Source organism: Macaca nemestrina, chromosome 5 (genome assembly GCF_043159975.1).
Source record: "Macaca nemestrina isolate mMacNem1 chromosome 5, mMacNem.hap1, whole genome shotgun sequence".
In the NCBI taxonomy this organism is placed as follows: Eukaryota; Metazoa; Chordata; class Mammalia; order Primates; family Cercopithecidae; genus Macaca; species Macaca nemestrina.
This window is the reverse complement of record NC_092129.1, coordinates 177,508,867-177,536,798: the sequence shown is the minus strand read 5'-3', so window position 1 is coordinate 177,536,798 and position 27,932 is coordinate 177,508,867. Positions and strand designations below refer to the sequence as shown.

The 27,932-nt window shown below is 47.6% G+C and overlaps 2 long non-coding RNA genes across 5 annotated transcripts in view; one reads left to right on the top strand and one right to left on the bottom strand.

Annotated features, from left to right (window-relative positions):
- Positions 1-403: 403 nt before the first annotated feature.
- Positions 404-27,515, top strand: LOC105487371 (uncharacterized). 4 transcript variants are annotated; one of them, XR_011624069.1, is made up of 6 exons: positions 404-487; positions 15,854-15,981; positions 16,538-16,630; positions 17,912-17,988; positions 19,147-19,235; positions 19,905-22,385. It is a non-coding gene; the product is annotated as an uncharacterized lncRNA (long non-coding RNA). The 4 variants fall into 4 exon arrangements; XR_011624068.1 differs by lacking the exons at positions 19,147-19,235; positions 19,905-22,385 and adding an exon at positions 27,254-27,515; XR_011624066.1 differs by having other exon boundaries at positions 19,147-22,386.
- LOC105487372 (uncharacterized) overlaps positions 9,475-27,932 on the bottom strand; it is a 29,574-nt gene continuing 11,116 nt past the window's right edge. The window contains exons 2-4 of the long non-coding RNA XR_011624070.1: positions 24,464-25,334; positions 13,677-13,834; positions 9,475-10,601 (exon numbers count right to left, since the gene is read on the bottom strand). This is a non-coding gene — a long non-coding RNA (uncharacterized lncRNA). The remainder of the gene's footprint in view (positions 10,602-13,676; positions 13,835-24,463; positions 25,335-27,932) is intronic.

The following is a 27,932-nucleotide window of genomic DNA, read 5'->3' as shown; positions in this document are numbered from 1 at the left end:
GGGATAGAATTTTTTACTTAATTATGATCCCCCAGGGATCTCACCTCCTCTTAGTCTCAATTTTTCTTGTCTAAGAGAGGGTGCTCCTACCCACATCCTCAGTCCAAATCCCTCTTCTGAAGGTTGGACCCGCGTTTGCAGTGACAGTGACTGGACATTTTCTCCCAGGTGTTCTTCAACAATTTCAGCCCCACAAGTCTGAAACAAAACTTACCCTCCTCCAGTGAAGCTCTTCCTCCTGGCCTTTCTGCTTCGTTTTTAAGCTCCATCACCCTCCAGGTCTCCCATTACTGGCTGGGAGCCCTGCCCCGTCCAGTCCTCCCCTTCCAGGCTAAGAGCCCCGCCCATTCCAGGCCTCACCTCCTGGCTGGGAACCCCGCCCACTCCAGGCCTCACCCTCCGGGCTGGAAGATCTGCCCCTCCTGGGCCTCCGGATCCTGGCTGGGAGCCATCTCTGCCTCCTCCCGCTTCCTGGACTCCTGATCAGGTCAGTGGCGAGTCACAGACCTCTGAAATGTCCTTCCTGACTGTCAGCTCCACGGCATTCCTACAGCCCCCGCTGCAGTTCCGCCCTCCGGAGGGCTCCAGCAGCAGCCCAGTGCGCCTCCCCAGCCCCAGGCTCCCTCCTCGCTAGTCAGCCTGCACCTGGCGCTCCCTGGCACACATATTTTCCATTGCTCTTCACTGCCAATTAAATGCAGATTTCTCATCGTGTGGTTCCAAGTTCTATATATTTGGTCCTCTTGTCCTGACAGCTCTACCCTCCCCAGAGCTCTACAATCTGGCCAAGAGCCTCACCAGCCTATTCCACCAAACCATTGCTTTATTTATTTTAGATTCACGGATATTTGAGTTCAGATTTGTTACATAGGTATATTGCGTTATGATAAGGTTTGTGCTTCTAATGATCCAGTCACCCAACATAATACCAGAGAGTTAGGTTTTCTTCCGTTGCCCCCCCTCCCTCCTTCCTTTTGGAGTCCCTGGTGTCTATTATTCCCATGTTTATGTCCTTATGTACCCGGTGTTTAGATCCCACTTATAAGTGAGAGCGTGTGGTATTTGGTTTTCTGTTTCTGCATTAGTTTGCTTAGAATAACGGCTGCCAACTGCATCCATGTTGTTGCAAAGGACATAATTTCCTTATTTTTTATGACTGCATAGTATTCCATGGCCAAAAAAAAAAGTGGTATGAAAATATGTACCACATTTTTTAATCCAATCCACATTTGATGGGCACCAGGGTTGATTACATGTCTTTACTGTTGTAAATAGTGCTGCGATGAACATACATGTGCAAGTATCTTTTTGGTAGAACGATTTATATTCCTTTGGGTATATACATAGTAATGGGATTGCTGGGTCTAATATTCATTCTATTTTAGATCTTTAAGAAATCTGCAAACTGCTTTCCACAGGAGCTGAATTAATTTGCATTCTCACCAACAGTTTATAAGTATTCCCTTTCTCCTCAACCTCTCCAGCATCTGTTATTTTTTCACTTTTTAATAATAGCCATTCTGACTGGTGTGAAATAGTACTTTATTGAAACCACTGCTTTAGAAAGTGAAAGTCCTTTTCAGTTTTTTTTTTTTTCATTCACTGGCAGGGGTTGCTGGCCCAGCAGGAGTTGTGCAAACTCTGTCTTTGTTCCCCTGTATTTGCCTTCCTCTCCCTTTTTCCTTCCTTTCCCTTTCTCAACACACACACACACAACATATACAGAAGGGCTCTCATCTGAAATAATCAATAAAAATTGAGGATGTGAATATGTCATACAAGGAGCAAAGGGGGAAAGTAAATATAAGGAAAATGTACAAATCCCAATTGTTAACCACGTAACTAGCATGGGCTTTCTAGTCTACACAAGACAGACTACAACAAGCTTCTGTCCCTGCAGAAACTGGATAAATCCTGGAGAACGACTATAGTCTCCATGGCACAAATTCTTCCTCAGAAGGAAGGATCAAGGCTTCTGAATAAAAGCACTAGGAAAAGAAATTTTCCTGTGGCTGTCAAAGGCAAGTAGGATTCTTTTTCAAGGTCAACAGATAGTAGAGACAGAAGACATACACAGTATGCCAGAAAGTTACAACATTTCTCTCTCCTGGACACCAACGAGTTAAATAGAGAAATGTGCATGTGGACAGTTATTGGGAGAAAGGAGAAAGGGAAGAGAAGGTGGCCCATTTCCTCCCTTGGCCAAAAAGAAAAGAAACAACTCAAATAAAACAATAAGATGCTGTCATCACAAAACACTGTATGTGTTGGCCAGTAGGCTATTAATACACAGCACAGCCTGGAGCTTTACTGAACATAGAAATGCTTCCAGCCTCTTTGCAACACTGCTTGTATGAACACTGCTAAAAATATTGGTGGGATACATATGTGTATGTGTGTGCTTGTGTGTGCATGTGTGTGCTCGTGCATGCATGTGTGTACATGCATGAGGATGTATGTGTTGCATGTATTGTGAGCACATGCGGGGTCAGTAGACCCCAACACAGACTGCTTTGAGGATAATTTATTTTCATTCCATCCAGAGTTGCTCACAAGTCTGATTAGCTGGGATAGTAAAAGAGAAAGGAGCAGACAGAAATCTATCCCCCTTTTCTCTTTATCTTTGAGATTCTTGGAGAAGCGCATGCCTTCCCTCTCACCCCACTGAACAACACACCCTTCAGAACCCACTCCCACAACCACACCCACTGCATTCTATGCAGGCACATCCAACTGTCCTTCTGGCTGTCTTCACCATGGTGACCAAAGCCTCCACCCTCTACTTCCCTAAAGCAAAAATTGGCAAAGAACCCAAGGAAATGAATGTCTTTCCAATGAACCAAAGTTTTGTTATGCACTGTTTGGATAACAGTGTCCTAACAGAATACCTGGAAGTTGCAGAATATACTCATTAAACCTAGCTGCCGGTTAATAAGCCCTTGAAATGCCTCAGGGCTCCCATCAAAGAGTTTTCTGGAGACAGAGGGCCAGGCCAGTATCTGGGTCTTGCTTGAGAATAAGATTTCATTTCAGAGACCACTTGTTACACTGTATTGAGAATGTTTCAGGGGCTAAATCAGTACCTCTGGGGGGAAAATGCTATCCGAATGTGTGCCCTGGGTGTGGAAAGGGGGGGTGGCTCAGATTCGACATTTTCAATGTAAAGTGTACTCATGCATTGTCTCAGGAATCCTCATGGCTTCCGTACAGCAAGAATCAATCCATATTTCACCCTTTCATAAGGACTCCAGTCATACTGGAGTGGGATCCACCCTAATGACCTCATCTCCATGTGGTTAAAACTTTTTCCAAATAGGGTCACATTCTGAGGTATGGGGTTTAGGACTTCAACAGATCTTTTTGGAGGGGACGCAATTCAACCCACGAAAGTAGTCCTTACCCAAATGGACCTATGGACGTTTACTCAGGTGGCTAATCACTGGGGAAAGGGGAGGACTCAGACAGTCCAAGGACTACTGGACACAGGTCTGAGTTGACATGGACTCTTGGGTACCCACAGTGTAATCACAGTCTCCTGTTAGAGTGTGGCCCCCCAGGGACAGGCACTAAGTGAAGTAGTAGCTAATGTCCAGCTCCTAGTGGTCCTGCTGGGTCCACTAACATGCTGTGGGCATTGCCCTGTTTCCTAAGTGCACAGATGGAACAGATCTACTTGATAGTTGGATTAGCCTTAACATTGGGTCTCTGGCCCATGGGCTAAGACCTGTCATAGCAGAGAGCACCAAATGGAAACTCTGAAAATACCACTGTCAGCCGAGGTTGTCAATCAAAAATAATAATGGAGTGGATGGCATTCTGAAGTGGATGGCAGAAATTTGTATCACCATTAAAAACCTCAAGGGCACAAGGCAGTGCTATTAATCATATCTCCATTTAATTCACCAGCCTAGACCCTGCAGAAACTAGATAAACCCTGGAGAATGACTGTAATCTACACCAGGATTAAACAAATAGTAACCCTGAATGCAGGTGCTATACTAGACATAGTATCTTTGGTAGAACCAATTAGTGAGGCCTTTGGTACAACCATTGACCTGGGAGATGCATTCTTTTCCATTCCAATTAAGCAAGAGGATCAGAAATGGTTTGTATTTAGTAGGATAGAAAACAATATTAAACTGAAGTTTTGCCTCAGGGTTAAATGAACTTTACTGCCTTCCATCCTAAAATAGCTTGAGGATATGTGGACTACCTGAATGTCCCACAGAACATCATGACACCTGGGGGATGGGGCAGAAGCAATGATAGATGGCTATCTCACTAGAGATTTTGGTAAGATACATGCACTAGAGAGGATGGGAAAGAAACCCTATGAAGATCCAGAGATACACATGTCAATAAAGTCCTTAGAGATCCAATGGCCAGGGCCATTCCTGAATATCCCTCTAAATTCAAATAAAATCACTGCATATTGCATTCCCTACCACAAAGAAGGAAGCACAGTGCATGGTGTACCTCATTTGCTTCTGAAGGCAACACATTTCATACCTAGGAATGCTGCTTCAGCCCCTATACTGGATGACACAAAAGGGTGCTGACTCTTGAGTGGAGCTGAAGTAGGAAAGAGCTCTGCAACAGGTCCAAACTGTAGTGCAAGCACACCTGCCACTGGAGGCATGTTGTCTGGTGGACCTCATGAGGTTGTAGGTGTCAGCAGTGGGACAAGATGCATCATAGGATGGAAATCGTGTATCTAAGATCAAACCTAGGCAGGACCAGAGGAGATGCATGAGTAATCCACATAAGCTGGTAGCCCAGACCCCCATGTTACCCACCATGGCCAAACTAGGGCTCCTGCCCCAGCTCATATGTATGGCCATATTGGAGTGCTGACACACTGATCTGGGGTGACTCACTCACATCAGGGACTGGATGAGCACAGTGTCCTGGGCTAAAGATGATCTATCCCAGACCCTCATCTTCAGCAACATCAGTGGCCCTCACAGCAGCTCTCCTTCCTCTGTGTTCCTACTTAGTGGCAGCTCTGGTCTGCAGCACCCAAAAACAGTGAGGCAGAGGGAATGGCAAGCATCCTTTACCCTGTGCCCCATCAATGGCACTGTCACCCCCTCTGTAGGCTCTGTGCCATGTGTCAGGTAGTACCCAGGGCTTGTGAGACATTACTCCAAGTTCCCACCAGATATGCTCTTGATTCCAGTGGATGTGATGACATTGTGCTCTCTCAGGGCTTAGGCTGTGCCAGAGGAGGGATGAACATTCCTTGCTGAATTGGACTCCTCTAGTTGCTCCACCCAGGGCCTCTGGCCTGTCCTTTCCTTTGGTGATGGAGTGTAGAAGGCAGGCATGGAGTTAACACAGAAAGAGTTAACTTTCTGTGTTAGGCAGGCATGGAGTCAACTGTCCGAAAACACAGGATGCCAGTCTAAAGAGTGAAGAGTAAATGTGGTTGGAAGATGTGTTCTTCTACCTTTACATCATAAATTTCTGAACAGTGCATTTCATGACCAGAAGATGAATTACTGTTCACATTTTCCTGCATGCTCTGGATAAGATTTGCAGTTGTGATCATCGCCAATGGAAAGCACAGTAACAGCTTTCAGAGGGTCAGTAGAAGCCAGTATGCAAGACATACGCTGGACAAGGCAGCCTCTTGAGTGATGATGTAACTACTATTAAACACATGGTATCAGGGAACTACAGGGGTATGATCTGTGTTGCTTCAATACAAAAAAGTGAAGAAGAGCCATGGCACTGCCAGTAATAATCATGTTTCATGAGAGAAATACAAGTAGCCAGAACTTTTGCCACTAAGAAGAAACTTCACACTGAAAAGACACTACGTAAATATGTAAATGCATCTTATCCACCTATAACTCTAAATCAGTTGATCAATCTATACATCACCAGGCCTCATGAATTTTGTCATAAATTTTTAATCAAATTGTTTACACAGAGGATTCACAAATTTAAATAGAGAGATAATCTGCCCTGGATTAATCAATGACATTTACCAAGCTGTAATAAGAACCAGAATTGTGCTAGATACCATGGATACAATAAAGAACAATGCAAAAATGCACTAAATGTAACTCACTGTCTAAACCAGTAGCAATGCATATAGACAGGTGCAGGGTGTCCTGAGCAGGGACATAGGAAGGGGTGATGGAATGAACACCCAGCAATAGTTCCGTGCTGACGTTCCCAGTTGAAGTCATCAGAAAGGTGACCACTCCACAGGAACTCCACTTGAGGGCCTTGTTCAGTGGGACTTTTCAGCCATACTCCCAATCCAAGTATTTTCTTCTCCTATTAAAGTTGTCTTTGATTAGCTCTCCATTGGTCAAAGATTCTCCAAGATACCTATGGAAAGATGGAAGTGGCACTTAGGTCTGCCTATCCCAACAGCCTAGTTGGAAATCACCAAAATGAGGCAAGAGAAAAGGGTTTTTAGTCAACCTTTTTCCTGTGTGCCTGTTCTAGTTGAAGAATCAGTTTTATAAACCCAGAACTTTTTATAAAAGAATTCTCGCCGGGCCAGGCATGGTGGCTTATGCCTGTAATCCCAGCACTTTGGGAGACCAAGGCGGGTGTATCATGAGGTCAGGAGTTTGAGACTAGCCTGACCAACATGGTGAAACCCCGTCTCTACTAAAAATATAAAAATTAGCTGAGCGTGGAGGCACGCTCCTGTAATCCCATCTACTCAGGAGGCTGAGGCAGGAGAATCTCTTGAACCCGGGAGGCAGAAGTTGCAGTGAGCTGAGATCACAGCATTGCACTCCAGCCTGGGTGACAGAGTGAGACTTTGTCTCAAAAAAAAAAAAAAAAAGGATTCTCGCAACCGCACCTCACAGATCACAGTTCAAGAACTGCTGCAAAAGGAGGTCTTTCTGAAGATGGTACAAAGGGGAAAGATAAAGGCGCTGGGTTTTATCCCTGGTCCTGGTCAGAATCAACTCAGAGTCTTCACCAACAGGGATTGTCCCATCTGTCATCCTTGGTTACATAAGCCCCATCAAGCAGAATGGGGAAGTACTGAGCTCTGGGCCTAGTGAGCACCACTGAGAGCCCCACTGCTACTTCAGGAATCGCCTATCAGGCTGGTGGGTGGGGTAGGAGTAAAAATAATCAGCACCAGTTTTGGGGCCCAGTCTAGAGGTGGCATTTAACTTAGACCCCCCTGTAGCTCTTGAGGGTCTTCTCTGAGGACCTTTACTGCAGTCTGTGCAAAAACCCACTCATAGGCCTCAGTAACTTCCGGTCCTCCAGAGCCATATAGTGTGGTCATTTTAGTCATCCTCTGGGCTTTCTTTAGTTGTTCATGCAAAGATAGGCCTGGCCTTGGGTGTCTGTATTGAGGCCCCAAGGCCTTGGATCAGAACAGCAGTATCAGGGAAAACAAAATCCAAGGGGCTGCCCATTCCAAGGGCAAACTGGGAATCTAGTCCTCCTCTTGTAACCACCATCTCTACCTTGCGATGCTGCAGGGGCACATCTTCTGCCTTTCACCTAGGCTCCTGGCAAAGGCCTTGCAAAGCATTATTCAGGGCACTGTGTGAGGCCAGAGAAGGAATTGAGGAAGACCAGACACATACACCGAGATGAAACGAGTGGAGTGACAGGAAGGCAGGGTGAAACGGGAGAAGTTCCCTTATCCTCCTGACAGGGCTTGTGATGGGAGTGTGGCTGGCTTCTTCTGTGCCCTGCTGCTCAAATCTGTAGGGGGAGCATGCAGATGGGCAGGTTGTGGGGCTCTGACCCCACGGCAATGTCTACGGGTGAATGTTTACAGCTCCTGAGGCCCCAGTGCGCCTGTGTTACAGGGTGCTGTTTCAGTTGAGCCATTCCTAGTCAGCTCAGTTAGACCTCGTGCCTTTTTCCAAGGACAGAGGCTTTCTGTATCCCAGGGTTTCTTGCCTTGGTGTACCAAAAGAATCAGATCACGCATGGGCTTGCAGAATGACTGCAAAGTTTTATTGTGTGGAAGTAGCTCTCAGCAGATGGGGGAGCCAGAAGGGAGATGGAGTGGGAAGGTGGTTTTCCCCTCTGAAGTCGGACCGCTCAGTGGCCGAGATCTCCTCCAACTGCACCGAGTGGTTCTGCCTGTCGATGGCCTGCCAGCCTGCCACGGGCCTCTATCAGTGTGCTCTTACACGGGTGTGTTCCTGTTGACGTCCAGAGGCTTGTGTGCATGCCTGCTGGGCTCTCGGGATTTTTGTAGGCACAGGATGAGGGTGTGGCAGGCCAGGGTAGTCTTGGGAAATGCAACGTTTAGGCACGAAAACAGAAATGCCTGTCCTCACCTAGGTCTGTGGGTACAGGCCCCGGGGTGGAGCCCTAGCCAGGGACCACACCCTTCCCTTCCCAGCACTTCCCTGCCCGCCTTCCCTATCGGTAGCTTGATGGAGTTACTTCTCAGGGAGATGTTTTGGTTTTTAGGGAGGAGAAGACAAAACCTCCAATTTGAAAACCAAAACAAGTCCTTTGGTGAGGGAAACACTGGACATACAGAGGGAGGGCTGGAAAGGCCAGGTGCTGGGGAGACAGCAAGGAGGAGCCCAGACCCACCGGAGAGGCAGCCGGGGAAGATGTTTATTTTCTAAGAGAAGAGGAAAGACTGGGAAACAGGGAGAAATTTTTAGGGTGGAGGGTGGGAAACTTGGGAAGCACAGAACAGATGGCCTTAATCTTCTGAGTGAGAAAGGAGGCAGTGCCAAGGCCGGCTGGGGTGACAGTGGGAATCAGGGCTGAGGGATGGCGGAGACATCTTCTGCTGGCTGCTGAAGGTCTAGGATGGGCACTGAGGTGAGCCTCAGCGGTGCTCCTCGGGCTTGCCTCCCAGGAGGGGCCCTGCAGGAAGTGTCCAGATGCAGAGCCCCAACTCCTCCCCCAGAGACTCGGATTCAGTAGAACTGGGATGGGGTCCAAAATCTATATCATTAGAACAGTCTCAGAATATACTTGTCGTCAGGGAAAGCCTGGAGAAATAGTGAGTGAAAGAACCATTAGCCCCAGGGAGAGCCAACCAGAGGCTGGAAACAGAAATATTGGGGAATCACTTAGTATCCTTTTCACAGAGACACTCTGCTGCCTAGAACCCTGGGGGAGAAAGCTGGTGGAAGGAGGGGTGTGTAGCCACTGGGGTCTACCCAGGAGGGAAAGGTATCTCCGGGAGGGTCGAGTCCATCCAGGAGTGTGAGGTCTAGCTGGAGGAATGGGGTTTACTCAGGAGGGTGAGGTCTAGCTGGGGGGATGGGGTCTACCCAGGAGGGTGAGGTCTAGCTGGGGGGATGGGGTCTACCCAGGAGGGTGAGGTCTAGCTGGGGGGATGGGGTCTACCCAGGAGGGTGAGGTCTAGCTGGGGGGATGGGGTCTACCCAGGAGGGTGAGGTCTAGCTGGGGGGATGGGGTCTACCCAGGAGGGTGAGGTCTAGCTGGGGGGATGGGGTCTACCCAGGAGGGTGAGGTCTAGCTGGGGGGTTGGGGTCTACCCAGAGGGGTGAGGTCTAGCTGGGGGATGGGGTCTACCCAGAGGGGTGAGGTCTAACTGGGAGGATGGGGTCTACCCAGAAGATGAGGTCTAGCTGGGGAGAAGGGTCTACCCAGGAGGGTGAGTTCTGGTTGGGGAGATGGGTCTACCCAAGAGGGTGAGATCTAGCTGGGGTGATGGGATCTGTTCAGGAGGATGAGATCTAGCTGGGGGGATGGGGTCTACTCAGGAGGGTGAGTTCTAGTTGGGGAGATGGGTCTACCCAGAGGGTGAGATCTAGCTGTGGGGAGAGGGTCTGTCCAAGAAGGTAAGGTCTCTCCATAGGGTGCTTTGGGAGGTCTGGAGCTTGGAGTTCCTGTGATCAGAGTCCACATGTGTGACTTGGACCCACACTTGGCAGAGACCAAGGTGAAGACAAGAGAGGACTGATAGACTCTGAGGAAAGGAAGCGTGGTGGGAGCAGGGTCAAAAGCGAGAGGCCAGAGAGTGTGAGGAAGTGGGAGGATCTGAGGAGGTGGGATCCCAGAGTGGGACCTGGGGAGCTGGAGTGCTGGCAGTGCTTCTCACGCTGGAGAGGCCAATCCTAGGGCTCGGTTACACTAAGTGCATTTAACTGGGGCAGTAGTTTTACACATATATTTCAGGAGGAGATGATTTTATCATAAACACATTCCATTGATTCATGTGAAATCATTTAAAAAAATTAAGGTCAAAGTTTTTCTCCTGGCTGCTTTAGGCTGCATGCCCAGGACTTCCGTCCCTGTGGTGAGGGGATTTGGGTGGAAGAGCTTGAGAAGTTCTGCTTCGGAATCCTCTCCTTTTTAAATAAAGAGGGACGCTCCAAGCCTGGCATGGAAAGGTACACCTCTCGGTGGAAGCAGGTGGCCAGGCTTTGATTCCTTAAGGATTGGAATCTTATGAAATTGCCAACATTGAAACATGTTTGACTTGTGTAAATAGCTTCTTCCTGTGATTCAATCTAAATTGTAGACTCCAGGCCTCATAGCCGCCTCCACCATGTGGCCTCCAGGGGGCGCCGCTCTGCCTCCTAAATCCCCAAGGGCAAAGCCCACTTTCTTGGCTTCTGGAAGCACCGCGAGCGAAGTCATTGGTGGAATAAAGAAGACTGCTGTATTTAAAAAGGAAGTAAGCATAGAAAGAAACATGAATTCAATTAGAACAGTTCCTTATCCCCTAACATATGGTCCCCAGACCAGCAGCATCAGCACCCCCTGGGAGCTTGTATAATTCCTGAACAACAACCGAGACCTGCTGAACCAGAATCCACATCTTAGCAGGACTGCCCAGGCTCTCCTGTGTCTGTGCGCATAGGAGAGGCACCAGTCTAGCCAGCAAGAGTCCGCTTATTTGTCACCTGCCTTTCCAACCCCAGCAATCTGGGCCTTGCCTAATACTTCCCCTGGGGACACACTCTTAGACCCTCCATTCTTCAAAATCAACATAAGGTCTGGCTCCCGCAGGAACGTGTTCCTAAGGAGCCATCTCTTCTTTCAGAAGTGCATTCGTTATCTTTGCTGTGTAAATAAATGACCCTAAAACATAGAAGTTTAAAACAATAAACATTTATTTTTGCCATATGCTGTTGGTTAGAAGCAAGTCCCTAATCCTGTCCAGGCTTAAAGGGAAGGGAATCACACCAGGGCCAGAATACCAGGAAGCAGGGATCACTGGGGATCATATTCCAGGCGACCTACTGCAGGGAGTAATCTCCAAACTAAGGGGCACGCCTCAACAGGGCAGCCACATCAGAAGACGAGAAAACAACCTCCAGAGTCAAATGGTAAGGATGACATGCATTCAGCAACAGGATGCTTGAATAAGCCTTTCAACTGTGGCTTGCAGAATGGCTACATTAGCATCACTTGGGAAACATTTAAAAAATACCAGTGCCCAGGCCCTACGCAAGACCAATTAGATCACAATCTTCAGGTGTAGGTTTTTTCTAATTTTTAAATTCCCCAGATAATTCTATTGCACAACTGAGGTTAAGAACTATGGCTTCAGGCCAGGTACAGTGGCTCACACCTTTAATCCCAGCACTTTGGGAGGCCGAGGTGGGCGGATCACCTGAGGTCAGGAGTTTCAGACCAGCCTGGCCAACATGGTAAAACCCCATCTCTATTAAAAATGCCAAAAAGTTTAGCTGGGCCTGGTGGCACACCTGTAATCCCAGCTATTTGGGAAGCTGAGGCAAGAGAATCACTTGAACCCGTGAGGTGGAGCTTGCAGTGAGCTAAGATTGCACCACTGCACTCCAGCCTGGGCAACAGGACAAGACTCCGTCTCAAAAAAAAAAAAACAAAAAAACCCAGACCTATGGCTTCATATGAAGATTTTCAAATGCTACAATACTCCAGTGAAGTAGTGGTAAAGATCACTAGTGGAAAAGAAGATGTGAGGCTTAGCAGCTTGGACTTCTGCTGGGGAATCTGTGGATTGGAAAAGTGAGCCTTAAAGAGTGTTGGGACCATCTCAGAGGTGAGGCAATAAGGCTGACAAAAGATTTGTGACTTTTTATGATTGCCTACCTTAGCAAAAGTCCCATCAAGTCATGATGCTGGAAAATACATCCAAGAGTTAGGAATACAGAAAGGATAGAAGGAAAGGTGGTGGGAGGAAGAAGGAAGGAAATAAAAGAAAATGATATGAAGCCAATCTGAAAAGGCTTCATGATGTATGATTTCAACTACATGACATTCCGAAGAAGGCAAAGCTATCGAGGCAGTAAAAAGATCAGTTGTTGCCAGGAGTTAGAGTGCAGGGAGGGGCAAACAGGTGGAGCACAGAGGATGTTTAGGGCAGTGAGACTACTCTATATGATCCTGCAGTGGTGGATAATGTCATTATTCATTTGTTCAAGCCCATGGAATGTACACCACCAACAGTGAACCCTAACGTAAACTATGGACTTTGGATGATGATGATGTGTCAGTAGAGGGTCATTGATTATAACAAAGGCACCATTTGAGTGGGGACATTGCTAATGGGAGAAGCTGTGCATGCATGGGGCAGGGGGCATGTGACATATCTCTGTACCTACCTTCGCTGTGAACCTAAAACTGTTCTTAAAAAATAGTCTTTTTTTTTTTTTTTAAAGAGACAGGGTCTTGCTCTGTTGCCCAAGCTAGAGTTCAGTATCACAATCATAGCTCGCTGTGGTCTCAACCTCCCAGGTCTCAACCTCAATCCTCCTGCCTTTGCCTCCAGAGTAGCTAGGACTACAGGCACACACCACCATGCCTAGCTAATTTAAAATTTTTGTACAGACAGAGTCTCACTATGTTGCCCAGGCTGGTCTCAAACTCAAAATCTATCCTCCCACCTTGGCCTCCCAAAGTGCTGGGATTACAGGTATGAGCCACTATGCTCGGCCTTTATTTTTTTAAGTAAAATTTTTTTTAAAAAAAGAGACAAAAAGAAAAGAAACCTATCTATTGTTAAAACTTGTCCTCAACTCCAGCTGATGACTTCAAAGAAATGGAAACAGAAAATGAAGAAGACTCAACTAATAAAAGTGCCTCATCATCTTCTACTCTCCAGTCTGTAGAGACACAGAAGGTGAGAACCGGAGGGGCCTTGGAGGTCACCTCACCAATGCCTTTGTTTTGTGGTTGAGGAAATCGAGACATGAGGTCACTGGGAGGTAATGGCCTTGCTGGCATTAGAACTCACATCTTCAAACCTGAGCCCAGTGCTCTACTCGAACACTTTGCACATACAGAGCATCTCTGCCAATGGGGTATGCTGGACTCTTTCCTGCACACCAGCGTGTGAGAATGAGGCATATTGAAGAGTTAGTCAAGGGAGATAACAGGCATCCTCTTACGGGAACACCATGGCCTTTCACATCAATGTTTCAATGAGGGCTGGTTCACAGGAGGCTGGTGGTACCTGACCAGTACTGCAGCAGTTCATCTACTCTGCCTCATGGGAACAAGTCAATAGGTTGATTGCAGTCGCTGAGTCTAACATGCTCCCAGCTTGAGCTGCACCCACTCTGTAAACAGCCCCTGACGGTAGCAGCTTTACCCACAACAATAAAACGGCTCCATCTTCAGGCAAGTCCAACCTTTACCTCTCCTCCCTACCCCTCGCCTGCCTGATTTTAGCCACTGTTCTCATTCCCAGGGACCGGGTTGCTCCCAACTCGTTGCCATGGCCACGGGCCTCACCCAAAGCATACCAACGCTGTAGTGCTCACAGATCTTGGCAGACGTCCAGGCAGATGCAGAGCAGTTGGGGTGAATAACGTTCTCCTCTGAAAGCTGCGCCAAGGCTGTTCGATTGCGCTCTCTCCGCTGTCGGCTTGAGTCTTATAGAGCTGTCCATTTGGCTGCCTGGCTGTGAATGAGCCATGGTTGTTAATTTCTTTCCCCTGCACCAGCTTCTTGGGAGCCTCTAACCCAAAACTTAAACAAAGAGCTAAATCAGGCTGTTCCCAGAGCTCGGGACCCTGGCTGTTCACCAAACACTGAAAATGTTACCAGTTGCCACCAGTCCCAAATCCCTAATCTCTTCTAAAAGTCGTGAGGAATGTTGTCCCAAGAGGTCCAGGCCTGGCCCATCTGTGATACTCTTGGGTGTCCGTTTCAACATCCCAGTCCTGTGAGTTGAAATATCTTTTCCAGAGAGAAAGAAATGAAAGACGGGGGCGGAGAGGGGGGTGAAGGAGCACATGGCAAGAGAATAGAGATGGAATCCCTTCAAAACCAAACAAAGGGGAGCCGTCCGTGTGCAGCGTGTTCATCCTTGGATGATTTATGTTGGCCCAGTGCTCAAGTTCATGGCAATTGCAGAAAAGGAGGGAGTGTCAGAAGGAATCTTCCATGAATACCAATAGTACCAGCCAACATCTGTCCCTTGGAGTGGGCGATCTGCTCCAGCCTGTTCAGGATTCTACTTAGAATTCTCAAATGGAGGCCGGGCGCGGTGGCTCAAACCTGTAATCTCACTTTGGGAGGCCGAGATGGGCGGATCACGAGGTCAGGAGATCGAGACCATCCTTGCTAACCCGGTGAAACCCCGTCTCTACTAAAAAAATACAAAAAAAAACTAGCCGGGCGAGGTGGCGGGCGCCTGTAGTCCCAGCTGCTCGGGAGGCTGAGGCAGGAAAATGGCGTGAACCCGGGAGGCGGAGCTTGCAGTGAGCTGAGATCCGGCCACTGCACTCCAGCCTGGGCAACAAAGCGAGACTCCGTCTCAAAAAAAAAAAAAAAAAAAAAAAAGAATTCTCAAATGGAACAGTGTACACAGAAGCACTTTGTAGGTTAGAAAGCAGCGCATACTGGTAGAATGTTGTTTTCATCAGGCATTCCCTTCACTACTACACTGGCGCTCACGAAGTGAGTAAGTCCCTCCGCCCCCCGCCCCAGGGTATGTGCCCACATTGCCATAGAACCTACCCGGTAGGGAGGGTGCTCACAGACCCTGTCCCACATGAGAAGGGATTGGGATGGGGGGTGGGCAGGAGCCACTTCTGCTGATGAGAACACAGCAGTTCCAACCTCCCTGAAACTGGCCCCCGAGCCCCCTCCCCAGTTGCATTTTTGCATTGATCTCCTGCTCAGAGATACTTCACCCGCAGTTGCCACATCTTTGCTATGGAGTTGCTTTAAAAAAGTATATAATATTTAGATTTAGCTGCCTGGAAGAGGAAGGTGTTTCATTCTTCTTTAAAGGTAGTCTGGAAAATGACCACTTTTTAGTGGGGGAGAATATACTCTTCAATTAATAACATAAAAATGAAGCTGGGTGCAGTGGCTCACACCTGTAGTTCCAGCACTTTGGAAGGCTGAGGTGGGAAGACTGCTTGAGCCCAGGAGTTCAAGACCAGCCTAGGCATCATAAGGAGACCTCATCTGTACAAAAAAACAAAACAACAACAACAAAAAAAACCTTAAAAAATTTTTAAAATAAATAAAACCATCACTACCGCTAACTTTTAACAACACACTCTAAGAGCAAGGGAAAAAAAAATCCTGTGTACTAATGCTGAAAATGCACATTTTTCAAGGAATGGTAGCCATCATATTCCCAGTATGAGACAGAACAATTGAACCAGATCCTACACAGCTCAAACCCCCCCTGAACTTCCCTTCATGTTGTCTTTCCATAATTCCTTCCCCTCCCAGCACCCACATCAGTCTCATTTCTAATATTTACACCACTAGAAGCTGGGCAGAGCCCACCCAGGCAGAATTCTAAAATGTGATTAACAAATACAGCCTGAAATGGCTTCAGAAGTTGCTGACACTCTGTTGAGACACAGTGTCTTTTGAAAGACAAGGACAGTTGAAAACTTCTTGCACCACTGAAGGCTGGTGCCCTCGTGCACGTTAACAGTTTCTCCCTCCACCACAGTTTGCTATCTCTCCATCGCTGGCATTCAGACGGCCTCACCCATCTCCCCGAGGGACAGCTGCTCCCAGACCCGCCCTGCAGCTGAGCGGCAAGACAAGCAGAATTTTCCCCGTGAACAGGAGACAAGGGTAAAGCTGCATGTGTGTCAGTCATGAAAGCCCAAATCAGGAAACAGATTAGGACTCTAAGGGAGCTCTGCTGACCTAAGATGATCTCCCCAAGAGAACAGGCACCGAGGGCCCACTCCCCGCCCGGCCATTTTCCAAACAGATAAAGGGAAACTCACATTTCTTTTTTTTAAACTGAGTTTCAAGTCTTTGGAAAGCTCATATGCAATTGACAGCCGCTGACTTCTGGAGACATTAAAAAAAAAAATTAAAAGCATATTAGGATGTGATGTGGGACAGCAGATTTGGAGTTCAAAGGGTGTCAGTTCAGATATGGTGAACAGCCACTGGTGAGCGAGGTGCGTAACCCCGAGAGCCTTCAGCTCTGGAGCCTGTGAGAGCTCCCCCTGCAGGCTTGTTGGGAGGTTTATAGGAAAGAGGACCCATGACAGGCAAGGCAGCATCTGCTATGCAGGAGGCGCTCCACAAACCCGCTCCAAATGAATGAATGTATTTTCCGTGTCTGTGACACGGTAGTCACTCAGTAAGTGTAGATTTTGTCCCTTTCTTTTCCCAGATGAGCAGCCACCATAGAGTTGGTTTCTGTACTTCAACCTCTCAATCAAGCCAAAAACACAGCTTCTTGGAGGGACCAGGCCATCTCTGCAAGGTATGGAGGGGGCATCTGCAAGGAGTTTCCATCCTGGCTCCTGTCACTAGCTAGGTGTGCAGCTCTGCACGCAGTCATCCAGTCCCTTTTCCCTCATTCCAAGCCTCATTTTCTCATAGTGAAAATGAAAGAACTGGACTGGATTCATAGCTGTCAACAATGCTCTATCATCCAAGCCCTTTGTTTACAAGAAATCTGATACAGCCGCACCATTAAATAAGATATCTCAAGAAAAGGGGCCAAGGCCTAGGCCTAAGTCAGCTCAGCTCTCCAGCCCACCTGCTTTTAGAGGTTGAACAGAAGGCACCCCCTGACTCCCACACAGGAGCCCCTAGGGCTCCTTGGAGCACAGTTAGAGAACCATAAGACCACGTTGTCTTTAAATCTCCTTCCAGACCTGACCCTCCATGATTCCAGGTATGTACAGAGTAACTGCAGCGCATTATTGAACCCGACCAAATTAACTCAAGCCTGATGTGTAACACATATCAGAAGAATACAGCCAGGGTCTCTCTGTCCCCAGCTCCTCAGCCCTGCTGCCTGGGCCACTCAGCAGGAAGTCCTTTTTGACTGGTTTCAGCTCGAAACCCTACAGCATCAGGGACAAGGGGAAGTAATATAAAAAAAATACCTGCAATCTTATCCTGAAGAGAGTATCCCGTGAACATAAAGCAATTAAAGGAGACTATAGAAATAAGACCTGCAATAAATTAGTATGAACAATAGGTGTGGGAAGTGGGGAAAGGGCATCGGGCAGGAAACGCCTAATCCCAGGTTGGCATGACCTTGGGCAAGGTGCCAGTGTCTCAATGACCTTGATGGTAGGGCTGAACCAGGTCACCTCTGTGAGAATTCTCTAACCACAAACTACTGTGACTCTAAGTATTGCATGGCCAGGCATGGTGGCTCATGCCTGTAATCCCAACACTTTGGGAGACTGAGGCAGGCAGATCACCTGAGGTCAGGAGTTCGAGACCAGCTTGGCCAGCATGGTGAAACCCCTTCTCCACTGAAAATATAAAAATTAGCCAGGCACCATACTGTGTGCCTGTAATCCCAGCTACTCAGGAGGCTGAGGCAGGAAAATCGCTTGAACCCAGAAGGTAAAGCTTGTAGTGAGCCGAGATCATGCCACTGCACTTCAGTCTGTGCAACAGAGTGAGACTCTGTCTCCAAAAAAAAAGAAAAGAAAAGACTTGTAAGTACTTAAGAATGTTGATAATGATGTTGTCAAATTGTCAGAATTGGCATTTTCCAGCTACTTATGTTTATTACTCCTAGATATTCCTCAACCGTGACATCAGCAACCATCTTAGGCCATTGGCAGGGAGTGAGCTGACTACTCCCCAGGATCTCAGGTAAGGAAAAGATAATGGTTTTCCGTTTGTAAGGTCAGTGTGAACAGTATCTCCCAGAGGCCTCTGTACTATGATTACAGCCACCTTGGCATAAATGAGCACTTATCAAATCCACGAGAGGCAAACAGACATCTGCAGGCTGGCAGAACTGTCTGCAAGGTTTTGCTTGACACAGATCTCTGGCTGGGCTCATAATATCAGAGGTCCCCGGGTTTATTAATTGTTTTTAACGATCATTTTTTTCACCACCTAAACAGAAGGACCCTTTAGCTGAAAGCAAGAGGAACTAACACAGAGAGGCAGTGAGACTCAAATGGCTCAATGAAGCCTGGGTGTGACTGGGCTAATGCTTTTTCAGGTCACAGGTCACTCTTACAAGGTGATCCATTTGCCTAAAGAGGCAGTGCATGTAAACGCAGCATCTTGAAGGAAGGGAACTGTTGTGGCTAGGTGATTGGGTGGAGTGGCATTTCCTCTGGAATCTGATTGAAGAGCCTGATTTCCAGCTTGGTCTCCTGGTCTTCTTTAGCTTTTGACTTCCAGAGTCTTATTAGAACCAGCTAGGTGGCCCCTAGAATTAAGTATCCACCTTTGTCAAAAGCAGGCTACGGAGATGGAGCCTGGTAAGGAAAATAAAGGTAAAGTAGGATGGCCTTCACTCATTATGGACAAGATGACCTCTGTATACGTCGGAAAGCTTTTCACCTGCAAGTAACAGACACTCAGCTCAAACCACCTTTAAAAAGAAGGATATTCTAATCTCAGATAACAAGTTCAGCAAGTTCCAAGGAAATGAAAACCAGTGGTTCAGCATTGTTATCATAAATGCCTTCCAGCTCTTGGCTCTACCATCCTCAGAGAATTGGTTTTGGCCTTAGGCAGCTCATCTCATGTTTCAAGACCCCTCAGCCCTCCTGATTTCACATCCAGATCGGCAGAGTCCACTTCATGGTGGCCAACCTGTCACGCTGCACAGGGCCTTGTGCCTAGAAGGACCCACTCTTGGCTTAGTGCTCTGCCATCACCATCTTAACATTCTTAATCTTACCTGTGAACTTGTGTTTTATGAGTAAAGTCCTGTGGGACAGTAGAGATGCATGTGAACAGAGGGGAGCTATGCAGTGCACATGTCCTCCTTCTCTGCTGTCCCACGCACAGGTCATGTTGGGGATCCCCATGAGCACAGAATTCCAAGGACCCACGATGCATGGGAATCAGCGAGACTCAAAGCCAGCACAGTAAGCATGGTAAGCCCACGACCAAGTGCGTGGCAGCACTGACAGCCCCAGAAGCCATGCTTTGTGTCCAAATCAGAACTTGCTCTGAACACAGAAAGAAAACAGTAGGACTCTAAGAAAACACAGGAGATCAAGCAACCCTACTCTATTCTTTTGAACACGTGTTACTTTGTGTTAGACAACTACTTACACTGAAAATGATGACATAGATTGGGTATGGTGGCTCATACTTGTAGTCCCAGCACTTTGGGAGGCCAAGGCGGGCAGATCACCTAAGGTCAGGAGTTCAAGACCAGCCTGGCCAACGTGATGAAACCCCGTCTGTACCAAAAAATACAAAAGTTAGCTGGGCGTGGTGGTGCAGGCCTGTAATCTCAGCCACTCAGGAGCTGAGGCAGGAGAATCACTTGAACTCAGGCGGGGGAGGTCACAGTGAGCCAAGATCACACCGCTGCACTCCAACCTTGACAACAAGAGCAAAACTCCATCTCACAAAAAAGAGAAAGAAAGAAAAGAAAATGATGACACAGAAGGAAAGACATAAGTGGTTAGCTAATACACCTTAGTGAACTATTTCAGAAGAAAAATCAGCACAATTCCAGCCTATAACTCCAAAAGCCTCAATTTCTTGCCTTGTTCCTGTCCCTTGATTTTTGTCCCCTCTTCTTTCATCGACAGAGCAGAAGGGCAACTGCCTCAAGCGTGTGCAGTCATTTATTGCCCTGGAAATGTGCATCCAGAACAGAATATCATCTTCCTGGCAGCCGTCCCATTCAGCCTCTGCATGAAGACTCTGTTTCTTTTCCTAAGCTGTCCCAAGACCTGAGCCTTCTCAGTTTGGTGCGTGCTTCACTATGGCATCAACTCTCCAACTTCTTCAATGCCCTCCAAGACCATAGTGATAAGAAAACAAAGATCACCCATCCCCAAGCTGGGAGGAGGACTCCTTTTTTCTCTCTACAGCCTTTTATACGTTTCACTTGCTTACCATATAATATGGATAACCTATGAAAAAGATTTCACATGTATACATTTTTAAATCACTTACTCTACTTGTTTGTGAAGACAAAAATAAATTTTAAAAATGCCACAGACTTCTTCCTGCAAGTTAAAGAAAAAGATTCAGCTTCCTGTATAAGAAGAAATATCGTAAGTCACATGTGTAGCCCAAGCTATTTGGGAAATTGTGGTGGGAGGATCACTTGAGCCCAGGAGTTCGAGGCCGCAGTGAGCTATAATGGTGCCGCTGCACTCCAATCTGGGCAACAGAGCAAGGCATCATCTCTTAAAAAAAAAAAAATTAAAATTAAAATAAATTTAAAGACTAAAAAATATATTTAAAAGAAATATCACAAGTGAACTATAATTCATCCCAAAAGAGAATATGGATGTTTTCAAAGAGCAACATCAAAATGTCCGAGGCTAGTCACCATTTCTTTCTTGAGAACATTCATAAGCCACTGCTCACCCCTGGACTCCATTTTAAAAACAGATGCCACGGAATTCCTCTCTGCTCAGCCCATTCTCACATCACCAGTCCCCAGGCACGGACCTCACCCCTGGCCAGCCTTCCGGCATGCCAGGCCTCCTCCTCCCCCAAGCCCATGCAGAAGAGGGAAGTGGGTCACACGGGGAGCCCGTGCTATGAGTGGACGTACCCTGCAGACGGAAGTGGAAGGGCAGAGGTGGAGTGGTTTCTTCTTCCTTATTCCTTTATATTCTGTTAAACTTTAGCAACTCTCTCAACTGACTCATGCATAGACTTGTTCTAGAAGAAACTCTGTTACAGGCAGCAAAACTCTGAAGGTGCTTTCGTTCCACCCCCGGAGGAGAGTGACAGTCCCACACACCCAACAAGGTAGCATTGGAACCAGAGCTAGAACCCAGAGCTTGTCCCCAGCCAAGTTCTCTTTCATCAGCAATATCTGATTTCCCAGAATCATCCTTCATGGTGTGCTCTGGACCAATTTTTTGTCTGAAAACTAGACAAAAAGATAACTGTTCCATTTCTATTTCTACACTACAGCTCATACAATTGAAAGGAAGGACACTGCTGTGAGAACCATCCTCCATCACTAAAGCAAACTGGTTGAGTTCTTTTTATTTATTAAATAAGATTGGAAAGGGTCATTGTCTTGATTAGCATTTCTAAGCCTTGACATTGCTGATATTTTTGGTGGGATCACTCTCTGATGTGGGGACCATCCCGTGCACTGCAGGATGTGTAGCAGCATCCTGGCCTCCACTCACGAGGCACTGGTAGCATCTCCTCCCTTCCACTTGTGACAATCAAAAGTGTCTCCTTTCGAAATTGCCGATTGTCCCCTGAAGGGCAAGACGCCCTTGGTTAAGAATCACTGACCTAGGGGAAACTCGATTATTTGGTTGTCATTGAAAATACTCATCAAGAAAAAGATTGTTCACATTAGGGCTTTATAGACAAATAAACTGGAAAACTGTGAATCCAAGGCATTTCTCCTCAACAGCCAGTGCCCAGAATAGCCTGAAAGGGGTCCTGGAGAGATAGGTGGGGGCCTCAGTAAACCCCTGAGGCATGGCAGTTCATGTGTATTATTGACCTTTCCAGGTGAAGGCAAAAGGATATTTGAGTCAGGGTTGAAAAGCATACTGATAAAAGCAGAACATGGCCGGGCACAGTGGCTTATGCCTGTAATCCCAGCACTTTGGGAGGCTGAGGCGGGTGGATCACCTGAGGTAAGGAGTTCGAGACCAGCCTGGCCAACATGGCAAAACCTCATCTCTACTGAAAACACACACCAAAAAAACTAGCCAGGCATGGTGGTGTGTGCCTGCAATCCCAGCTACTCAGGAGGCTGAGATAGGAAAGTCGCTTGAACCTGGGAGGTGGAGGTTGCAGTTAGCCAAGATCACACCACTGCACTCCAGCCTGGGCAACAGAGTGAGACTCCGTCCAAAAAAAAAAAAAAAACAGAACATAAGTTGATGACTAAGTTGATGACTATGAGATGAATAGTGTGGTGTGGAGAGAAGCCAGAATGGTGTTGGGGTCCTTAGAGAAAGCCTGGCATTGTCTATTTGAACAATTGCTTGCAAGCCTTGGACTAGCTGGTACCCATTGAGCCTCTTTACTGAGAGGATGGGAGTATCACAGGAATTAGACATGGAGACTAGGAGTGTTTTGTGAAGGACACCTTGAATTATAAGTTGAAGATCTTGGAGAATTCTTGTCTTTAGGATATTACAGTAATGTTGAGAGTGGCATGGAAGGTTCTATTTCTACTTTGAGAGGTTCAGCCTCCTTGATTTGGCCTGTGTCAGTGAAGTGACCAGCTCGAAGGCAGTTGGGTATTTTAGTTAGCATAGTTTGTACTTGAGGTTTTAAAGGGGGATCAGGGATTTTGACAGAAGCAAGAAAAGTGTGATGGTCAATGAGAGCCATGAAAGGGCAAAGAAGCAAGGCTGGGACCCAAGGCTCTTAAGGGTGAGGCCTTCAAGGGAGCAAAACTACTGGCAGTCCAGTTGGAAAGTAACTGTCTTTCCAGAAGGTTTACTGAGTAGTGGAACTAAGAAGCTGTACTGGGTGGGGAGGGTTCTAATAAGACAGAATAAGGTTCTGATAAAAGCAGCACATGGATGCTCATCAAGTCCCACCACAGGCATGACTTGTGTGCTCTTAGGGAGAGTGGCAAGAGGCGTTCATGGTGAGATGTGTTGCTCTGGGTCCATTAGGAAGGGAGTGGAGTGCCCATTGATGTGGAAGATGCTCTCCTCTTATGAGTTAGTGTGGACACAAAGGGGAACACCCCTCCAAGAAAGTCATTAAAAGATGAATTTTTAAGCTGTTGCTCTCTTTTGTGTTTTAAAGCCAGGCAATCCCAAGCCGAGCATTGTTTTTATTTATATCTGCACGTGTGCCTAACAAGTTGGGGTTTGGAATGAGCAGATTGGCCTGGTTTGCTTCCTCCTGGTCAGTGAAGTCGTGCAGCCATCAGTTTGCACTGTGTTGATTTGGCCTCTTCTCTCATGGAGTCTTCAGGATGTTGGGCTAGTGTACACTTTCACAGAGAGAAGCGTTCTGCCTACTTACGTTGTGTTTTGGGGTAATATCTCTGATTTCTGATCAGAAGCCATTAACGCAATAATAAAAGCAAAAGTGGCTCAGTCATCAAATATAAGATGAGATCATATATTTTGTTAAACTTTAGCAACTGTCTCAATTGACTCTATCAAAATGTCATCCTTTCTAACATTTTCTAATCTATGTCTATAGTGAGAGGCAAATTCATCTCTGTGTTGTCTGCCATCTTTTATCTTTGACCAGTTTTTGAGGAGAGACAGTGGGAATGGATTCTAAAGTCTCTCCCCTATAGTTTTGGCCTGCATCCGGGTGTTCTGATTTCTTTGAAAGTCCTCATGAAGAGTGACCCATCTGGCTTTTTCAAAACATAAAGTGGCATCTCTGGTACCCATTCACAGCTGCAAAAATTGATACGGTTCAGGGAACCAAGGAGAATATACCCCAAGGACCAGACCGAATGGATTACTAAACTCTTCCCTATTCTCACTGTCTGAAAAGCCCTTAACAATTGCATATGGACCTGAGTGAGTCCTTATTCAGTTGGGCCCTCGGGTCATGGGCCTTCCATCATACTGGGGAAGCACCAACAAATCGGGATGAGGTAGGGAAGTGGGAGCAGGGAAGCTTGGGGAGCAGGGGCTAAAGGAGGAAAAAAGAAGTCCCTCAGACTAAGGAGGAATATTGGGTGGAGGGGGAAAGCCTCAGGGCAGGGCCCATAGAGGGGTGGGGGAAAGAAGTGTTGAGAGGTTTCATTAAGGGTGGAGAAGGAGTGGGAGGAGAGGTTGGTAGTAAGAGAGATGTGCTTAAGGGACTGCTCAGTTTGAAGTAGATTGGAGACATTTCCTCATGTTTCAGCGTCCTCATACCAAGCAAAATAAGCTGACCTTTGAAGAGACGAGATCTTCAAGGGGGCTGTAGATGGACACGATTAGGGAGATTCCAGGTGCCTCAGAGGGGTCACTGCAGTTCCGACTTGTCCTCAGGGAAATCTTGCCATTTTGGGGGGATAATGAACTGAATTTTCATCACAGTGGAATACATATCATCGGAAGGGATTTTTAAAGGAGGCGGGGGAGAAGTGGATTGAGAATTTTCCATAGTATGAAGGTTTAACAGAAACCAACTACAAAACAAAGCCCGAAGAGCACTCAAGCAAATATCAAAATCAAATCCTTACCACGCTGCCAAGGACCGATATCCGGAGCACGGGACCAGGAGCTGGACTCACAGTGGGATCTCCGATCAGTCACAGAAGGAGCTTGACGAGCTCAAGGGGTCTCACTCCCTAGGTGGAGAAGACGGGGCTCCAGATGGGTTTCCAGTCTGTCCTGGCAGCTGGTTTTGTCTAGACTTTCATAGGGAGCGGTGAACCAGTTCCAAGTGGGGGTGATTTTACAGTTGGGATGTTCGTGTCATCAGGAGGCATCTGTCAATCAGCTGGAATATCTAGTTCTGTTTCTAGCTTGTTTGGAGGAACAAATAGTTCAGCTAATCATTTAAGAAACAAAGAATGGTAATTTGGAGGGTCTCTGTGTGTCCTTATCACAGGAAACAAGGGGGTCACCCATGACTGTTATGGAAATCGCAAGAACAAGTATACAGTATTTATGAACGGACCTGCTGGTCTGCTAGTAGGGCTGCCATAACGAAGTACTGCAGAGTGGAGGCTTAACCACAGGGATGCATCGTCTCACCATGCTGGAGGCTGGAAATCCCAGGTCAGCACATGGACAGGGCTGGTTTCTCCTCTGGCCTCTCTCCTTGGCTGTCTTCTCCCTGTTTCCCCACATGGTCTTTCCTCCATGTGTGTCTGTGTCCTCATCTCCTCTACTTATGAGGACACCTGTCACGCTGGATTAGGGCCCACCCTAGCGACTTCATTTTACCTTCATCACCTCTTTAAAGACCTCTCCAAATACGGTCACACTCTGAGTTACTGGGGGTTAGGACTCCAACATCTGCATTTTAGGAGGACACAACTCAGTCCGTGACAGTGAGTCTTCTCGAAGTCTCGTGGGAAAGAGTGATTCTTTGCAGTAAGTCATTTCCTGGAACACAAAAGGATGGGAGACATCTGCCATACAAGTGTGGGCAATTGCCTTTGGCTGTCTTCCAGAGGCACAGGGCTCAGGTGCAGCCCTGCACTGTCACGGGGTCCCAAAAGAGGCCCCTTGGTTTGCTCCACTCCAAGCTTCCATGAGCTGATGGGGGAGGGGTGGGAAAGAACTCGCAAGGGAACTGAGACCTACTGAAAAAAGGAAGGAGAAGTAAAGAAAATGTCTACGGGGCTGAGGGAGACAGGGGAAATGTGGTTTGAGGTTGACAAAGGGGAGGGAGAATGAGAGAGCCACACAGCAGGAGGCCTGGCTGTAAGAGAGAGAGAGATTCTGAACGGTCTCCAGGAGGCACAGAATGTGAGAGACAGGTGAGTGAGGGAAGATTTCCCCACAAATCTTCGCCCTGTTAATCCACGCAGGCTCAGCCCCACAGGAGTTGTTTGGTGAGCACACATATTACTGTTCAAGACTGGAATCTGATTCATGCACCTTTGTGTTCAGCCTCTGCGAAGAAAGGCCTGGGAGCAGGGTGCATGGAAGGGCCTGCTTCATTCTGGGTGCCCAGCCTCCAGCAGGTTACCCCTCCTGCCAGATGCATGGGCAGGCAGCTTGCCTCCTTCCTGGACTGTGAGGTCCCTGATGACAAAATGAATGCAGCTAGTTGGAATTCTGCTTACTCAACCTCTATTGAGCGAATGAGCAGTGAACGACCTGCTGCCGCCTTACTGTTCCCTCTGCACACAGCAGAAGCTTGGATGGAAGAAATTCCTGGGTCCCCCTGAAAATGTTCAGGCACTAGCACGTATGAATCAATCTAGACCTTTTTTTGCATCCGATTATGTTTTCAACTTGCATCACCTCTTGGGGGCACTGAAGTCATAATTCTTCCATTCCCCATGTGTCCTAACTAGGCAGGAGCTGCATGGCTGTCTAAACCCTTGTGGGTTTGTGATAAATGGGCGAGTGTTGAAAGAGAAAGGCAAACAAACTGCTTTCCCAAAGAAGTCGGGAGACGCCCTCGACAAGCCCTGGACAGAGCAGAAAATGGGCTCCGCCAGGAGCTGGGGAGAGCCTCGGGGAGGCTGCTATGTCCAGGACTTCAGCCTTACTGCACCTACCCTACCAGTCTGTGCCCTGAGGACCTGAACTTAGCCCTGCGTGTGGATATCTGTTGGAGAATGTGCTAAGTGCCCAGAAGAGAGGCCAGGGAGACAAAGGCAGCAGGGCAGGATGGCAAAGGGGACACCTCTGCCATCCAGCCTCCTCTTTCCGTCTGGTGCTTACGCATCTGGGTGCCACACACTTCCTGTGCTGCCCAAACCAGCGCCAGCCCAGTTGTAGAGGGAAGTAAGAGAACATGCACAGCAGAGGCCTGGAAGTGGCCAGGGAAGGAGGAGAGGCCAAACGCAGTGCCTGAGTACTTTCTTTTTGGGAGGTGCTACGAGGCGTGCAAAAGCAAACTGTAATGGCTCTCAGTAACTTCAGCAAGTGCCAGCGCTCAGCAGCCGCCCTTCCAAAGAGGGGTCGCTGGCAGCTGCAGCATCAGGGGGAGTGGCTGCATAGGACGCTTTTTCTAGTGCTGTTTGGCTTCACGGTTCTCCAACACAGATGAGCTGGGGGGTGGATGGTTTTAAGATCCATTTGTGTACCGTGAAAGCACATGGTCTGTCTTCCCAAGAGTTTCTGCATTTCCAACGTTTTAATCCACAATAGAAAAGAGTCTAGTAAAACTAATTGCAGTTAGAGTAGGTTTTCCTTGTGCCAGTATCCTCATATCCTCCCCCTAACTCCCCAAGGAACCCCCTCAGCAGAATGTGGTATTGTCTCTTAAAATAAGAACAAAAGCAGCAGAGCCAGAGATGGAGCAGAAAAAGCGAGATGTGACATTCCTCCTACATTTACTTCCTCAGGTCCTTTTCCAGGAGTAAATGGCCATCGTGCACCCATGGGAAGAGTGCTGCATCCACGGAGGACCTGGGCCAACAGCGCTCTGAAATGGGTTTCATGAAAGCATCTGTGACTCATCCCTGTCCAAGAATGTTTTCATTGAGATTCAGCAGAAGCGATGTGCCAGGTCAGCAAATACAACTGCAAAACTGGGGCCTGCCAGCCTGGCCAACACAGCAAGACCCCGTCTCTACTAAAAATTAAAACTAAAATTAATTAGCTGGGTATGGTGGCTGTAGTCTCAGTTACTCAGGAGGCTAAGGTGGGAGGGTCACTTGAGTCCAGGAGGCCGGGGCTACAGTGAGCCGTGATTGCACCACTGCACTCCAGCCTGACGCCGTCTCAAAAACAAAACAAAAAAACCTGGGGCCTGAATGCAAAGTGAAACACTTGCTCCTGTTAATCGTAGCACTTGCATTACAGGCCAGGTGGCTCCTAGCATCCGTCCGCAGCACAAGGCCATGTTGTGTAGCAGCACATCCCTAGTCCAGCCGCAGGGAGCTGCCTGCAAGGGGAAGTGGTGAGCAAACAGCTGCACAGCAGCAGGGAAGCTCCATCTGCCTCTCACTTCACAGCCCTCCCCAGCTGCTGCAGAGATGCTGGGGGTCCCTTCCACATGCAGGCCTATGTTCTAGCTAATGA